The 18,000-nt window shown below is 39.7% G+C and overlaps 1 protein-coding gene and 1 pseudogene across 9 annotated transcripts in view; one reads left to right on the top strand and one right to left on the bottom strand.

Annotated features, from left to right (window-relative positions):
- Positions 1–18,000, bottom strand: part of SORCS1 (sortilin related VPS10 domain containing receptor 1) — a 469,944-nt gene that overhangs the window by 305,442 nt on the left and 146,502 nt on the right. The window lies entirely within an intron of this gene.
- LOC306659409 (glutamine synthetase-like) lies at positions 9,474–10,745 on the top strand (annotated as a pseudogene). Its single transcript has one exon. The product of its transcript is annotated as a glutamine synthetase-like (transcript).

The following is an 18,000-nucleotide window of genomic DNA, read 5'->3' as shown; positions in this document are numbered from 1 at the left end:
GTTGACTGTTGCTCAAAGGGACTGCTAGGTAACAACTAGTGTGTGATCTCCAATGAGTCACTTGAGTACTAAACTGATGCCTCTTATTAATAATATCTAGCATTTATTGGATGTCTACTCTGTGTGCCAGACAAATTGCATTATCAAGATCAGTTCAAATAATCATTTTTCAAAATATTTTTTAGTTGCTAATGGACCTTTATTTTCTTTATTTTTACGTGGTGCTGAGAATTGGACCCAGTGTCTCACACAAGCTAAGCAAGCGCCCTGCCTCTGAGCTACAACCCCAGTTCATCAAAAAATCATTTTTAATGAGGAAATTGAAACCAGAGAACTAACTTAAATGTCTAAGCTAGCAAATGATGGATGAGTCCAACTCACATTCCATCCAGAATCCTAATGACCCTGCTCATCTGTCCTCTGTGCTATGTTGTCCAAATGAGTGCGGTTGTTAGCAGAGTCAAGGCAGAACCACTGAAGTGCCCTCACTTTCTTCTCACTTCAAAAGCATTTACTGAAAACCCTTTAGGTCAGCCAGGCGCCATGGGGCATGCCTGTAATCCCAGCGGCTCAGGAGTCCAAGGCAGGAAGATCTGGAGTTCAAAGCCAGCCTCAGCAAAAGGGAAGCACTAAGTAACTCAGTGAGACCCTATCTCTAAATAAAAAACAAAACAGGGCTGGGGATGTGGCTCAGTGGTTGAGTGCTCCAATCCCTGGCACACACCCCCCTCAAAAAAAAAAAATTATGTCCACACAATGCTAATCTCACTCTGCCTTTTTCCAGAGAGTCCTGGGAAATGAGTTTCAACTCTTAATTGGCATCAAGTCAATGACATTTTAAAATTTTATTTTAAAGTTTCTGAACCCTGGAGAAGACCTTTTAGTGTTCAATCTCTCCAATGAACTCACTACCAAACCTGGCTGTCCTAGAATGGGGGGTTCCTCATGGTGAATGTGCTCACACCTATCTGTAGATTTAAGCAGACTGTATCACCTGAGATTTAAGTGAACATGTAATTGCATAACTCTTGGATCATCAAAAGGGAGTGAAATCAATAACTGCTAAACTACATTAAGGTGCCCCAGAGGGGATTTGAATGGTTGTTATGATTGCATACACACACACATGCACACGCACACACACATATGTATACTTGAAATCATCAGACAGAAGTCATCTAACACACCCAAGCACAGCAGGAGAAATGAAAAGCCAGTAGAAAGAGAGGGTTGAGTTTGGGCTGTGTAGCCACCCAGACATCAGTTAGTCGATTTTTACCTCTGGAAAGTATTTAATCCACAATGACCTTCATGTTTTGTAGCAGCCCACAGATAACTTAATGTAATGTTTATCTATGTAATATCCTCTGCATGACCCTGAAATTGAGTGAGTTACACAGCTACTGCACCTCCTCCAGGGAGCCTAAAAGACAAGACAACCAATAGTGATGCAGACAGAGATAGAGACACACCGATAACAGAATCAACCCCAGACATAGCAAACTGGAGCATGTACATAGTGGAACACATTTTACAAAATATTTCCCTCCTATGCATCTGTCCCCCTTGCAGAGCCAGAGGATATATATATATATATATATATATATATATATATATGGTCTTAGTATTTAAGACCACAGTCTACACAGAAGCTATGAAGTCCTGTACCTGAGTTACCACATGAGAAAAATCACAGTTCCCATTCAAGGAAACTCATGTCTCTTCATCCTTTGACTGCTGAAAATTGTGCATGCTTATTAGTAACAAAGAATGCTGGTAATAACAGTCCATTCGACTCTAGCCCTAGAGCCAGATCTTTACGTGTAGCAAACAAATCCAAGTTCATCAAATCCACTACACAGAACTTGCTTTTGATGAAAATCTTGAAAATACCACCTTTGATCTTTGACAGGCTCTTCTATTCCCTAAGTGGAAGGATACTTTTGACTCAAAAAAAGTCCTCCCTCCAAAATCTACTAATCTCACAATGCCAGACAAGACAAACTGATTATATACTTCTGTCCTATGTTTCCTCCTCTACCACTTCCTCCTTTCTTCTATCCAATAATAAAATAATGATCTTCCCTAAACACACATCCATATATAGTGAGTAATGTTGGTCATTTAATATTCTTCTTCCTCCTGCGAAATCGCTTTGCCCTAAGTGATGCTCTGTATGTCCTCCACATTAATCAGGGGAAGAGATGAGCTATATTAAATTAAATTATTATTTTTCTAGGGGAAAAAAGTCAATGTTATCCCAAAGGAGTACCGAGATGAAATAATTATACAAAAATATGAGGAAAATTTATTATCAAGACAAGATCTCTCTACCTGTGGATAATAAAATACAAAAGTTAAATAAACCATGAGATCCAAAGCTTCAAGACACGAAAGCAACTGGGGCTGGGAAGTTGGGAGAGAGAAGCACAACTCAGGGTGGTGTTTGGAGAACCACAGATCAAGAAAACTGTGCAGGATATCCTGTCCAAGCTCACACACTGTACATCCTGTTTAGTTACCCTCCATAGTGCTCAGAAGGGGAGGGGCATTATATCCAAGCCATCCACCTTCAAGTTAGTCCCCATTCAAATTAGGTCTCCTGGTACATGGCTGCAGAATTCTCTGCATTTTAAAACAACAGAAAATATTTATTGCATTATCTTCTCTCTGGAATAAAAGAGACAGATGCACCAGACACTTAAGCAAGAAGGGAACAGCCTGGGTTTGGTAGAAGATAGATGGAAGGGATGTGAGGAATGGAGATATTCCCTTCCAACTTCCCAATGCGATGATCTGAGAAAGACAGATCTCCACATACTGAAATCACTCTCTGTCTAAATCATAGACACTCTCTAAATATTAAGACTCTCCCTGTGTGAGAACCCACACAAAATGACACACCATTAAGCAGCAAACAGCGTGTTAACGATGAGGACCTTTCTGTTCACTTGCTTCTTTCTACTTAGCTTCGATACAAAGAAATGAAGCACGTTTCCATCTCAGATTCTATGCTGTTATTCATGACTCCAAAGGGGTCATCAGCTCAATTCCAAAAGATGCTATTTTTCAAGGTTAACGCAAGATATTGCAGGAAACTAATAAATAAAAATGTGTATATTACAGTGATGCCAGTGTCCAAATACTAACCCCAGCATGATACTGGATAAAAATTGAAAAGAATATGAGGTTATATATTTTTTATTTCCTCTCATTTTCTATATAGCACAACTAAGAAAAGCACGAGAATAAAACAAGACAGTCAATAAGCTAAGATCACAACTTTTCCTTTCTTATGGGCTAAGGAAGGAAAAAAGACATTTTGCTCTTTTAAAAATAGTAACAAGCAATAACAATTGACTCTCGTCCATTAGCAGGATTTTGTTTTCCTTGTTCTATAAAAGTGATCCAAAGCTTTAAGAATCTGGCATGAAACAAAAATTTAAATAATATATTAAAACCCCAAGTAAAATGAATTAATAAATATCAAAGGCTTCTGTTGGAGGAAAAAAATCCCCATAGAGGTTAAATGATCCTTACATATATTCCTTGTCTCTTAGTCACAGAACCAAAATAGTTTTATAAGACTCTAATTCTAAGTCTTTGCAATGCCATGCTAGTGGATAGGGTTTTTTTGTTTTGTTTTGTTTCATGACCATTTTACCATTCTTTTAAAGGGAATTTAAAATTGGAAAGATAGGAAAGAACATCTAGCAACCTATTTGATGAATAATGTAGGTTAGGGTTTTAGAAAAACTAGTTCTTGAATAAAGAATATTTGAGAGTAAAGAATAATTTTAACTCTTATTTGTTTATTTTGGTACTGAGGATTAAACCCCGGGGCATTTTATCCCTGAACTCCATTCCCAGTCTTTTAATTTTTTTATTTTGAGACAGGCTCTCACCAAATTGCTGAGGCTGGCAATCCTTCTGTCTCAGCCTCCCAAGTTGCTGGGATTACAGGCACATTCCACTGCACCCACCTCATAATTTCGATTTTTTATATACTGATTTCGTGTGTGAAGCAGAAGCTCACCCCTATGTACAGACAGAAGAACAGAACTGGGCTAGATCTATGCTAGAAATTTGTAAGAGGTAGAACTAGTACTCTAGCAGGCAGAATCAAGTATAATCCCAGGTTTTGTGTGGATGAAAGTTATACAGTTTGGGGTCTCTTTTTAAGAAACGTAATACAAAATTAAGAATAAAGTGGAGTTCAGAAGTGAATATTTATTAGACTGTGAAATTAGATCACAAGAAATTACCAGTCCCTTAAAGATTCATGTTCTTTTCTTCTGGGAAACCTTCAGGTACTTTAGCAGAAGTGAGTAAATTGAGAGACTTTCTGATTGTAGCCTGGCTCCCCCTCCTCATCTGAAGTTGTCTACAGCTCCCCCAAACTCCCAGCACTGAGAAAAGCCTATCCCCACAAAGGCTCTGAATCTTAAATTTCATTAGCTTCACTATAAATTCGCCTTTCGACAGGATTCCCCATTGGATGCTCATTAAGCCTTTTCAATTGTAGCAGCCCTAGGCTAGGGATCAGGAAATAAGGACTTGAGCACAGACTCCCGTAGCACACTGGGGCACAGAGAGAGTCAATATACCTCTTCCAGTTCTTAGGGTTTCCTCCCTGGCTTCTCTCTGTGCTTGCTGGGTTCTCCTCCATGATATGCAATGCTGAATACCTCCAACTGCTTCCTTCAGGGCCACTAGCCTTCAAAATGCTATTCATGGTGCTCAAGCTAAGAGCTCTGAGTCTTCCTTGACTCTATCATCCCTTTCTTCCTTGAAAACACAGATAGTCATCGAGCTTTTTACTGAGATCTAACCTCCCTCAGTCCGGTCTGGGTGATATCACCTCTCACTTAGAAGACTGCTCTGCTTCTTACACTGCCCAACTGCACATCTCCTAAGTCGCCCTATACTCTGCTGCCACCATAGTACTTTTAAAAAGGTAATCTTATCTCCATACTCTTTAAAACATGTGTGTGGCTGCCCACTGATGTTAACATAAAGTTTACAGGGCATGTGACCTAGGTGGACAAGCGTCACCTGGCTCCTGCCTTCACGTTCAAGTCATGCAAGTGCCCCTTTTACTCTCCCAATTGTATGTGAGCGCTCACATAACACTTTCCCACCCACCTAAAGAGTTTCAGGTTTTGCTGATGGTCCCATTGACTGGCTGTGGTTTTCCTGGGGACAGACTTTTCCAGTTACATGAGCAATTACTGCAGCTGGCCAACAGAGTTGAGTTGGATCACAAAAGCCAGAGCAACTATAAGCAAAGGGCATTGCCATTTCATCAAATTCCAATTTTAGGAATGATAATCCAAATACCTTGGATTTCCTCAGAAAGGATTAAATGCCACAGATAATTCAATGTCATGTACCTCTTTTATGAGGGCTGAGTGACTATAAAACACATCTGTGACCCAATCCAAAGGTTTATGGATTTTTCTGTCCTTTCATTCAAGAGTGTTAACATTCACATACAAGTCTGCAGGATTCCTGAAGGTGGGCCAAAAGATACTGCAGACATGCACTTCCTACTCTGTGAGTTTCTCCTATCTAGGAAAGGACTGTCCTGGATAGGGACAAACATACCACGCATAGATTTATAATCAAAGTCTGAGTTCCAGGTTTTTCATCTATTTCCTATGAAACTCTCAAAATGTCCTACTCTGCATAATGGGGGAAGTATTTTGCCCAGTATTGTGGCAAAGTGGGGGCCTAGAGTTAGTAGTTGAGAGGGTTGGATTTTGGTTACAAAGTCCATTTTAATGCTTTAATTAATGACTGTTATGGTTTGAATCTGAGACATTCCCCAGAAGCTCCTGTATTAATGCAGCAACAATCAGAGGTGAAATGATTAGATTACTAGCTATAAACTAATTGGCCCATCCTGGTTTGAATAGACTGACTGGGAGTAACTCTAGGCAAGTGGGCATGACTGGAAGAGGTGGGTTAATGGGAGCATCCCCTGGGGGCATACCCTGCAGCCCCTTCTCTCTCTCGCTCCCCACACCCACCCCCAAGATCCCATAATAGCTGGGCATTTTTCCTCTGTTGGCTTCTTCCCCCATGATGTTTTATCTTGGGCTCAGAACAATGCATTCAGTCATCCATGGACTGAGACCTCTGAAACTGTGAGCCCCAAATAAACTTTTCCTCCTCTAAGTTATTCTTCTCAGGTATTTTGGCCACAGCAACACAAAAGTTGACGAAATAATGACTTTATTAATTAATTTACCCTCTTTTCTTTATTAAATGGGATTGATGAAATTAGAATTCTCTTTTCCAATTGGATAATAATCATTAATTTACTTTATTATTTTCGTATGTATCACTCTGCTTAATATTTTGAATCACATCATCTATAGGCTTTCTCATCTATGATGAGATGAGAAATTCTCTTCCTTCTTTCTTCTTGGGCAAAAATTAGAGAGTCTTACTGACTTGACGAAGATTAGTTGGTACAGATGTGGGACACCTGGGATCTGAGCCTGAACAAAATGAGTCCAGAGCTCAAGTGCTTAACCTTGTGGCTATTCTGGAGAAGGAAAGGCAAGAGCTTGACTGAATGAGTTTCAAATTATATTTATTGCTTTCAAGAAGCCCAATGCCAAGCTCTCTTTGTCTGTATGTTCCATCTATCATCTCCCTATCATCCATCCATCTATCTATCTATCTATCTATCTATCTATCTATCTATCCATCCAACCATTCATCCATCATCATAGTCACTGCATATTATTTTTTCTGCTAAGTGTTGTCAGGGATACTAAGAAGATACCTCCTCTCATTGCACTATAGCTAGGGTGAGAATCAGAGTTGAATTTAAATTGAGTATTTTAAAAATGGAAGAGTATAAGAATAAACAGAAACCAGCAATCCCTAGCTAAATGCAGACAGGAACCTGTTCAAGATCTTATGGCAAGCTAGGAGCTTTTACAAACAGCATGTCATTCAATCCACTTCACAAACTGTGGAGATGGATTTGAATGAGCTGGACTTAGTATATAATTAAACCTAGATTTTCTTGGCTTCTAGCTGGAGGTGGAGACTTGAGAGATTGGCTGTGTTAGCCCTTCTACAGTCCTGGCTCAGGGATCATCTTTGTACCACACTTACTGAGACCTCTGTGGATTCCACAGGCAGAGAGCAGACACCTCTGCTTCCTAACTTAAGGTATAGAGGGGTCATGTTCAGGAAGGAAGAGTGAAGGCCCCCAGCAATCTAAAACATGACCATATATCTCCTCCTCTGCTAACAGAAGATTTCATGAAATGAATATCACTCCAATGTCACCAATTGAAACACAGGGAATGAGGCTTCCAGTGACGAGGTTAAGTAACGGTAGAGACAAAGTATATGTCTATCCCACACGGAAGTTCAGTTGCAAAAATGGATAAATATGTCACTGCTGCTTCTCCCACTTTGTAATCCTTTAATTCTAAATCAAGACACAAGTGAAATTTAGAATTCCAACACCCTGTCTGCTCCAGGAAATGTAAATCTCTCAGGAAAGAACCCACTTACTTCCTGGCCTTATGACAGGGACTGGGCCATTGTGAATGACTGTAGAAAAAAGAAATCCAACTGTTTAGGACCTGGAACAGGCATGCAAGAAGGTCCTTGCACCCAGCCAGAGGGCCAGAGGGTTCACAAAGTGGGGGCAGAGGAAGCAAGTAAGTTGGTTAGAACTCTCTGCTGCTGCAAGAGGCTGGAAGAAAAAAAAATCCATTTTCTTCAAAACTGAACCTCTTCTTTAGGTGTCCTGGGCTTTTTTTTTTTTTTTTTTTTTTTCCTTGTTGTTGTTGTTTTCCTTTAAACTGTCCAAGATTAATGTGGCAAAAAATAAAATGCCCCACAGGCTGCTTATTTTGACGCTTACTACAGCACATAAAAGTGAAGAATTAGCATGGAATGAATAATTTATTTAGCGCTTTACTGTTGTTTTAAACAAATCACTTCCATGAAAGCAATGTGTATTCAAGCAATAAATCACTGTTTAGCACTCTGTCACAAGGAAAAGATACCACTTGGCAGAATTATTGAATGGCAGTGCCTGGCAGGGAGGCAGACACAATAAAGATAAAGACGATGTCCTTGCATAAAATGGGTTTTGCCTAGATCTGTCGGATAGCCTGGAGTGCAAGATCCTTTCCTTTATTTGCAGGGTTTAATGAGCACCTACTTTGGCAACTGTATCTGATGTTATGACTAATATGGAATAGCTTGTTATGACATCAGAGTCACTATTATTTATTTTGTGATTGTAATTACTGTGGAACAAACACAGAGTCTAAGTGCCAGCAATATTCCATTGAAACTAAATGAGTTCTATACTCTTGGTCACTGTCTTTGGAGGCTTATGATAGAAATGTATGGAAATTGGTGTGAGGACTACAAGGAGGTGGGAACCTGTACTGGTTTCATTGTATACCGGCCGTGGTTCAGTCAAGGAATTGGAAAATGGCTAGGAAAACATTCTTTACAAAAGTTTTCTTGGGAACAGAGGAATGCCAGTGTGAAGTCCCTGTGATGTGTGGGTGCAGAGTGAAAATGCTGATGGGTGGAGAAGGAAGTTAGAGAAGAATGGCAGAAGAAGACATTTCAAGGGAACCAGCAGGGATGTAGGATGACTTCCACAGGCCCCAGGACACATGCTTGCAAAAGTCAGCTCCAGGGGCCAGAAACCAAAAGCAGAGTCAGACTCCAAGACTGAGTTGTCAATGCTATTAAGTACCAGCCTTGTTAACTACCAAATCTATCTGCATCAGAATCTTAGTAGGGGAAACTCGTTCAGGTCAGAAAGAAAGTAATAATCAAGTCAGATACAAAACTGCTAAGTTGTCCCAGATATGCAAAGTTTTCAAGGTGAAAATAACACCCTAGATTTTGTTGAGGAAGGAAATGAAACAATTAACATAGCTCTGAAGGACCTTTGACTACAAATTTCCAAATGTCTCTTCTTTTTTAAGAGCCAATACTGCAACATAACCTGAGGTCTGACATTTGCAGCAGCAATGCCCAGAGCCCTCTATCACCCCTGTCAATGTCTGATAATTAGTACAGGATGATAATGCCTGGTGCTTACAACAAAAAAAGCCAAAGACTTGGTTTTTACACATCTGGAGAAGCAAAATCCTTCTATTTTAGCAGCAACATCAAGAAGGTTTCTGAATGACCGCATTTCCCTCTGGTTGAAATAATCATAGCACCAACAGGTGATCCACAAGGACTTTAGAGAACTGGTTATTTCCCAACACTAATTTAAATGGTTTGGGTGGGAATAAACTATAAGTCTCTTCTAGGTGGTTTCAAATTTCCCTAAAACTTGCTGAAATATGAAGGCATTTATGGCTACAAGAGTAAAGGTGACAGAGCCGAAAATGGGAGAAGAGTGGAGCGACCGAGTGGCTTGGGGAACTCCTCTCCTCTCTCCTCACCTCGCTCTCACACCCGCCACCGGCTTGCCGCCCAGAACACCTTCCACTATGGTCACCTCAGCAAGTTCCCACTTGAACAAAGGCATCAAGCAGGTGTATATGTCCCTGCCACAGGATGAGAAAGTCCAGGCTATGTATCTCTGGATTGATGGTAGTGGAGAAGGACTTCTCTGTAAGACCGGCATCCTGGACTCTGAGCCCAAGAGTATAGACGAGTTGCCTGAGTGGAATTTTGGTGGCTCTAGTAATTTTCAGTCTGAAGTCTCCAATAGTGACATGTATCTTGTACCTTCTGCCATGTTTCAAGACCCCTTCCGCAAGGATCCCAACAAGCTGGGGTTCTGTGAAGTTTTCAAGTATAACCAAAAGCCTGCAGTGACCAATTTAAGGCATACCTGAAAATAGATAATGGACATGGTGAGCAACCAGCACCCCTGGTTTGGAATGGAGCGGGAATACACTCTTATGGGCACAGATGGTCACCCCTTTGGTTGGCCTTCCAATGGCTTTTCTGGTCCCCAAGGTCCATATTACTGTGGTGTGGAAGCAGACAAAGCCTATGGCAGGGATATCGTGGAGGCTCATTACCAGGCCTGCTTATATGCTGGAGTCAAGATCACAGGGATAAATGCTGAGGTCATGCCTGCCCAGTGGGAATTCCAGATATGACCTTGTGAAGGAATCCACATGGGAGATCATCTCTGGGTGGCCTGTTTCCTCTTGCATTGTGTCTGTGAAGACTTTGGAGTGGTAACTACCTTCGACCGCAAGCCTATTCCTGGGAACTGGAATAGTGCTGGGTGCCACACCAACTTTAGTACCAAGGCCTTGAAGGAGAAGAATGGTCTGAAGTACACTGAGGAGGCCATTGAGAAATTAAGCAAGCAGCACCAGTACCACATCCGGGCCTATGATCCCAAGGGGACCTGGACAATGCCTGGCACCTGACTGGGTTCCATGAAACCTCCAACATGAACAACTTTTCTTCTGGGGTGCCCAACCATAGCACCAGCCCGCATTACCCGAACTGTTGGCCAGGAGAGGAAGGGTTACTTTGAAGACGGCTGCCCTTCTACCAACTGGGACCCAGAAGCCCTCATCCACACGTGTCTACTCAATGAAACCGGTGATGAGCCCTGAAAGTACAAAAACCAAGTGGACCAGACCTCAGCCATCAAATCAAGTCCCTCCTGGTTCTGCATCCCAGTCCAGCTCTTCACCCTCTCTGTTGTCCTGCTTGTCCCGATTGTAACTCAAAGGGTGAATATCAAGGTCTTTTTTTTATTCCTCGAGCCCAGTTAATCTTGCTTTCTTCGGCCAGGATAGAGGTGTTAAGTTCCTAACCTCTGTAACCCTTTTGCCCATCACTGGAGCTTTCTGATGCGTAGTGCAAGGGTGGGAAGCAGGGCCATGCTCCTTCTCGGGCATGACTGGGATGCAGCATGTTTGGGGGGACTGGGGAGTACATGTTCTTCAAGGCCTGGTGAGGTTAGGTTAGAATTTCCCCTCGTGGTGGAAAGCTCCATTTCTTAAGGTATAACCAACTTTCTGTAGAGAAGCAGGGGTCGCGCTCAGTGAGGGAAATGCCCAGGTCTCCCGCTGCCGCACTTCCCATGCTGGGGGCTGCATCCCCTCCCGTGGACACAAAGCCCAGTAAACTGATAGATGACCCTGGCTTAAAAGAAAAAGTTCTTAGTGCTTGCACTTTCATTTATAACACAGAGCAGAGTAGTATCTTTATATTTAAATATAAAAACAAAAAAATTATGGGTGTGTGGGCATGTGTTTTTCTAAGGAAGGAAACCATCCTGGTCACTGGGTGCTAAATTTGAGGCAAATACTTTGGTTTAGAAATAAAGGAGATCCTTTGGAGCAAGGGTGGGGAGTGTGGTACCAGTAACGTTGGTGACTAGGGGCTCTCGGTCTTCATTGCCACTTAAGGGTTGCCCTGCCCTGTCTACCCTTCCTCTGGAGGTGGACCCTGGACAGCGGCCAGGTGGATGCATGTGACTGGTGTTCACCTGAGCCCAGGGGTGAGGTTTAAGATCTGTGTGGTTGTCCATGGGTTTCAGGGAGCAAGTTGGCTGGACCACGTGAGCATGTTCCTGACAAGAGGCATTGGATTATTTTCTGGTGAAACTAGCATGTCACTAAAGCAGGCCTTTTGATACATTAAGTTTTTTAAAAGCAAAACAGAGGTTTAGATTTTAACCAAATTTGTAGGGTTTCTAAGTCTAATTTTTCAAAATTGGCTGCTTCAGCTATGTCCTTCCACTCTTCTCCTGGAGGAGCTAGGACAGGGCTGGAGTAAAGATCCTTGTAATATTGTATCCTCGTGTCTTTTGTCCCAGTGCAGAATATCCCCTTCTTTGTTAAGATTCCTAAGGAGTTACCCTTTTTTCTTTTATAATAAACAAACCCCACCTCCAGAAAAAAAAATAAAAAGAGTAAAGGGGACAGGCTCTGAGAAATGTCATGAATTTGCTGCTTCAAATCACTTTAATGATATTTGCTAGTCTTTTTTTTTTTTTTTTTTTTTTTCTGTATTGGTGTCAGCATTTTATCAGGCTCAAAGAAAGCTCAAAATGTTGTTGGCTACCAGCCAGGCAGAAATGTATCACCCTCAGGAAGAGATTAATCAATGAACAACTATCTATTGAATGTTTACTATGTTCAAGGCAGAGCTGGAAATCTCTGTGGGAGAAAACCAGACGAATGAAATGTAATTTCTGCCCATTTGGAATTTACAATCTAGGTAGAATCTGATTGTCGCTCCCCTGTTCAGAAACACAACAGTCCCTTGAATCTGTAGAATTAATTTACTATTCAATAGGACATCAAAGGTCTTTCCTATATAACACATAACTCTTTTATAGTTTTATCTGCTGGCACTTCTTGCAATCCTAAAATTCTACAATTCTGACTTCCTCACATTCTTTGAACTGTCATGAATTTTTAAAAGTCTGGGTCTTTCTCAAATTCTAATACCTAGCTCAAATGTCACCTCCTCCATGAAACCTTCCCAAACTCTCTGGACTGAGTTTATTTTTTTAATTTGTGATTCTTTATTATTATATGTGTTCCTTATGGTCAAAGTACAATATTTTTGTTTACCTGTGCCTTAATTAGATTATAAATTTGTTGCTGCTGATTTGTTAAAAAATAACTTATGTAATATATCAGAGTCTAACATAAAGGAATCATCAGCATACTGTCAACAAGTAATTATACAACATACAGACATCCCTGTTTTAAAATAGTAGTCAGTATGGGACAGACGAGATTATGTGCGCAAGCCTACTAGAAACATTGATACACAGTAGGTATTCAATAATAGTTTGATCACAATCATAAATTCCCACTGAATATCATACTTCAAAGAATGATGGGTCATAAGTTACATTGTGGAATGGTGGCATATTCTTAAAGGGACAGAGATAGAGTGAGTATGGTAGGTTTGTGATTCATTAGTTAAAGCAGCCTGGAGACCACAATGAAACTAAAAAAATGTGGCTACACAAACAGTGAAGGGTCATCCATAGAAGATCTCTAAAGCCAGGATGAGAAATCTCTAGAAGACTTTTCATGTGTGCATGGCAAAGTGTAGAAAGCAAATAATAAAATTGAGCATACATATAATACATGCAATACTGGAGATACAAAATTAAATCTGATAGCTATGAAAGAAATGGATTAGCAAGTATTAAACCTTTTCTTACAAGATCAAGCAGGAAATATATTAGGTATGTGGGTCAAGAAATATTTATTATTTCTACTTCAGTTCTGCAGTTGTATCATAAAAACAGCATATAGACAATATGTCAACAAATTGTCATGTCTCTGTTTGAATAAAACTTTATTGACAAAAAAAAATACAGGCCTCACACTGCAGTTTGCCAACTCTTGGATAGAGTAATTAGGCTACTGAAAGAAGATATTCAAGAATTTAGTCAGATATACTAGTATAAAATGGTAGAGGCTTTAGCCAGAGTGATAGAAGTAGAAATTGAAAGAAAAGACAAAAAGGAAAGAAAATTGGATACTGTAGGGAAAATTATATGATGACCTTTTTTTAAAAAGACTGTTTACATTGCAGATCATTAAGCAGATGATCTGACCAGAAAACCATAGTAGCTCCAAATCATGCTTTGTTTTTCCTACACAATACTGGTCTTCAATGTGTTTCCAAAACAAAGCAGATCAATTACCATCATTTCAAAATATCAAGCTGATATTTTTGCCTCTCTTAAAAAATATATTGGAAATCTGGCAGTATCAGTTTATATTACCACCATGCCCCATCTGCTAAAGGAGTAGAGCAAGCTACCTCCTGCTTGCAGACAAGAACTCTCCAACTCTCACTTGGGCAAACTTAATGGCGTTAGATGTACAGTTCTCACAGACCCTGTAAACCCTGATTTCAGTGTCTGGGATTTGCAGTCAGGGTGCCAGGCTGGTGTTCTAACTCAGCCACCTTCTGTGGGAGATAACCTCCTTGAGTTTCAGCTTCTTCACAAGAAGGTGGAAAATGCTATCTGCTCCTATTTCATAGGATTATTTTGAGGATCGACTGAAATACTATTATATAAATCTCTGTCACATGGTAGTCCCTCAAATATTAGATATTGTGATTATTATAATTATGGGAAACTGAAGCCCAGAGAAATTAAATGAATTGCCCAAGTCCACTTGGTCAATTGGAGCAGATCAGTAACGGACATTTTATGACTCCAGAACTGTTTCCAATACCCTGAGTATGTTCCATCACAGACACTATTGAAATATTTGGAAAACCAAAGAAAGCCATGCCTTGGAACCAGGAAGAAAAAGCAAAAAGAACAAGACAGTGATGATGGGCCAGCATGTCAAATCATTTCTATGGATTATGCCCAAATGCAGCACACTGGAGTAATGTAAGAATTGTATGTCATTGACCTAGTTTTTACCAATGCAATGTGGAGAAATTCTAAAGATCTGTGACAGAGAGTAAAATCCAAGCTACATCTCAAACCAAGGTTTGGAGACTTTTAGCTACCTTTTACCCTTGGAGAACAGTTGTTGGCAGAAATACTAGCAAAAATACATCAGAGCTTACCTGTCCTGTGTATGAATTCTCAATCCCTGACTATTTCAAAAGTGGAGAAGAAAAAGTGCTAAGTCAACCACCTTCAGCTAATTAGTTCTTTCTACTTGGTGACTGTAAATCAATGACGAGCAAATTTCTAATACTTCTACCTTGGCTGAGGAGCTTTCTGCCACTCACCATCTATCAGCCCTGTCTGTGAGTGGCCTTGTTGAACTCTGTCTAAATGATATCCAGTGTCCTGGTTATATGCATTCCCTCTTTTCTGCAGCATTCAAGGAAATATGCTGGTGCAGTTGTTTGTAATAAGCTGAATGGCTGTGTGAGACCAATTGTAACACAAAGGTCATATATTCTAAACTGTTTATAGATTGCAATTTGTAAGGTTATAGTGTCACAAGCTGTCAATAATTGAAGGTAGAGAATTACAACTATTAATAGGTCATCAATTCTTCATTCTTCTCCTTCATCACTCATTCCCCTAAGATTTTTAATTTATTTCATTTAGACTTGATTCCTTGAACTATGAACTAAAGATTTCATTTGATTATAAGGAAGAAAAAGGATGGTATAATATAAGTAATTCCTTAACAAATTTCAGGGGATCTGAACCAATCTTAAGATTGGAATCTTAGATAGGATACTACATAAAGTCTATTTTCCAGGAATCCAGCATTCTAGGAAATGTGTTTATGTTGTTGGTGTTCAAGAGGCCTAACATCCACAGCCCCCCAAAATATGTAAGTGAATAAGGTGTGGGAAAACGTTGCTGAAAAGTCTTGAATATGGAAAACTGAAGATTTGACCTATTTGTAATGATTCATTAATGATAATTGTATTCTACTAGCAGTCTGCCCAAATTCTTCAGTAGAATCATTAATTCTGAATTCTAGTACAATTTTGGCGACTGAATTTGTTGCACTTGGTTCTTTTGGGAGGTTATAAACTTCTTCCAGTATTTCAAGACAGCTATGGATGCAATATATACTATCTTTAATGGACAGAAACTATAAGTAAAATTCTAGGTTGATATTACAAAGCTTGCTCATTTAACTCTAGGTAAAGAACTTTGGATCTAGGGATGCAGATGACCTTTCTCATACAATGTGCTTTCAGGACAAAGGCAGATGATGCAATTACTCCCCTCAGGTATTCATGATCTCAGAGAATTCTAAAGAATAATTGATTTTCCCCCTTTGAGAATTCTTTCCCTGTCTCCAAGATTAGACTGAGGAAAGTAAAAATGGCAGCACTCAGAAAAACAACCAATTATCTACAAGAAGATTGTTTGGAGCTCCTCATCAGAGTATCAGAGCGCATGTAACAGGTGATTTGAGTCATTGTTTGTTCAGTCTTCCTGTCCCTCCATGTTTGTAAATTCCCTCCCAACTACTCAATTCTGCACTCGGTAGGCTGAAGCTCTCTTGCATCTCCGGAGAAGTGCAAGAAATGTGTTAAATACCAAATATCCATTGATGTTTCCTGTGTTACAGACCCAAGACTCATTCAATTCTATTGGCTTCCATTGTTTTTGTGAAGTTCCAAGTCCTAGGTCACTAAGGATCAGATATCAATATGTTAGCTGGTGCCCAGTAATTGTTTCAGTAAGGATTCAGCTACCTGTGAGTGGTAGGGTATAATTAAAGAGTTAGAACATGTTGTGTGTATGTTGTGTGTAAGAGGTTGAATTGAATTCTTCAACCATAGAAAAGGCCATTACTGAAATGTACTCAAGAAAAAACACAATCTTTAGATTCTATCACAGCTTAATGTCCATGATTCTCACTGTGCTGACTTATAGGAATAATATTAATATGCATATTCATGCATATATACATACATATAAATAGAGTTAAATAAATATTGATAGAGAGGAATCACTAACAGAATTATGCTTCTGCCTTCCAAGGTAAGTATCATACTTTTTCAGCACACTGTATATTCATTAGCAAAGACAGCTTAGGTTGAGATTTCACAGTAGCTTAGTCCGTGGAATGTGGAAATGTAAACAGAGAACTGTGCCCAGTTTTAAGGATGAGCAAGCAAGCTTAGATTTCAAGGGAGGGAAGGAGACACATGTCTTTCATCAAACTATTACCATTTCCAGAATCCATCTGAACTCAATACTTGAGAAAAAATATCTTCCCAAAGCATTCAACTGTTAAGACCAACTGTCTTTTGACTTCTGTGTCTTATGGATCTGACTTTGCTCTCATTTCCTTAAGGAGATCAATATCGCAGGTAGAAGATACAGACAGGATGGTTAAATATCCTAGAAAAGAGAAGGCTCTAGCTTGCTGGCTATGGTTTGTTAGAACTGTATTTCAATATTGAAACTTTATTAGGGTTTGGTTAAAATTCACCCATTAATATACTATTCCCTAGAGCTAGTTTCCAAAGACAAAAAATAACCAAATGGAGAACATTTGATGAGTTCTGAAGACAGTCTATTGACAGCTCTTTGATATCAGAGACCTTACACTATTCACATTATGTCATTATACCTAGCTTCCTAGAACAGGGGTATAATAATTGTTGGTCAAATGAATGAAAGACCAAAGGTGTTAAAGGACATTCAAACCATGCTGATTTTTAAATATCTATATTGAAAACAGTACACAGTTTATTAAACCTTCTTATCTCAGCATGAGTAGATACACAGTTATACTCTGGTATTATTTTCTTACATACTCTAACCTAATAGTGGAAAACCTAATGAATAGAATTCCAAAAATCAAAGACAGTGCTTCTTTAGTTTCCAAAGAACAATAGGGACACCACCAAAAACAGCATTACCTTTTGTTCTGTGATGCAAGAATTACACGCAGTGGGCCATCCAAGTAAGAAGTGCTTCTGGATTCCCAAAGATTTATTTGCCTTTTCATCAGAATGAGAGCTCCCATAAGCAACGACGCCCACAGCCTTTGAGAGCAGACTGTGCCCATATTAGGAGCCATGTTATGCACAGCTTCCCCTGGTAAACATTTATTTAAGTTCATACAGTGCATTAGCATCTCTGTCTTTGATTTTACTACAAAAAAATTGAAGAAATCAGTACAAAACAGCAGCAGTAGCAAAACAGAAGCTTTAGTCACCCAGATGGCAGCAGTTGTGAGGAACTGTCCAGCAGGGTGACTGAATGGTGTAACTCTTGCTTCTCTTAAGTTGTCCAGGGTAATATTGGCAATTTGCAAAAATCTCATCTAACTTGGTGTACATAGTAGAGTGATAATTATTCAGAAAGTTGTTGAAATAAATTTAAATCCAGTGATTAAGAAATTGTAAATGAGGGAGCTAAAATTGATTTTTACCAGTTCCTGGGTTAGTGGGAATTAGCAATGCACATAATGCAATAGGGAATCCGGACCCCATGTTTTAGTAATTTCCTCCAATTAGAAAGGAGAAGCATGAAGACAAGAACTCTCACTGAAGCATTACTTCAATAACCAAAATATGAGATTT

The sequence above is a fragment of the Sciurus vulgaris genome (genome assembly GCF_902686455.1).
Source record: "Sciurus vulgaris genome assembly, chromosome: 4".
Lineage (NCBI taxonomy): Eukaryota > Metazoa > Chordata > Mammalia > Rodentia > Sciuridae > Sciurus > Sciurus vulgaris.
This window is presented reverse-complemented; position numbering and strand designations above follow the sequence as displayed.